Source organism: Penaeus monodon, chromosome 27, assembly GCF_015228065.2.
Source record: "Penaeus monodon isolate SGIC_2016 chromosome 27, NSTDA_Pmon_1, whole genome shotgun sequence".
Classification (NCBI taxonomy): Eukaryota; Metazoa; Arthropoda; class Malacostraca; order Decapoda; family Penaeidae; genus Penaeus; species Penaeus monodon.
The window spans coordinates 26,893,164-26,893,406 of record NC_051412.1 but is presented as its reverse complement, the minus strand read 5'-3'; positions in this window follow the sequence as shown (position 1 = coordinate 26,893,406).

Here is a 243-nt window from a genome sequence, read left to right as displayed (position 1 = left end):
TAGTTATTTAGTTATAAATAATTGCGTGTTTGCCAGTCTCACGAGACTCTCCCTTCGCTTTTGCCGCATCAACGCATCCTTTGAACAGAAGTTAATTGGCTATAACGATTGCTTTGGAACTGGAAGAGAGAGGGAGAATAAAATTTGCATTTTTCGCGTCCTTTTGCGCTGCAAGTGAAATAGAATTGCATCTCTCGATTTATTTTGCCTTGTTAAAAGCCTTTGAATGGAAAGATAAGAAAA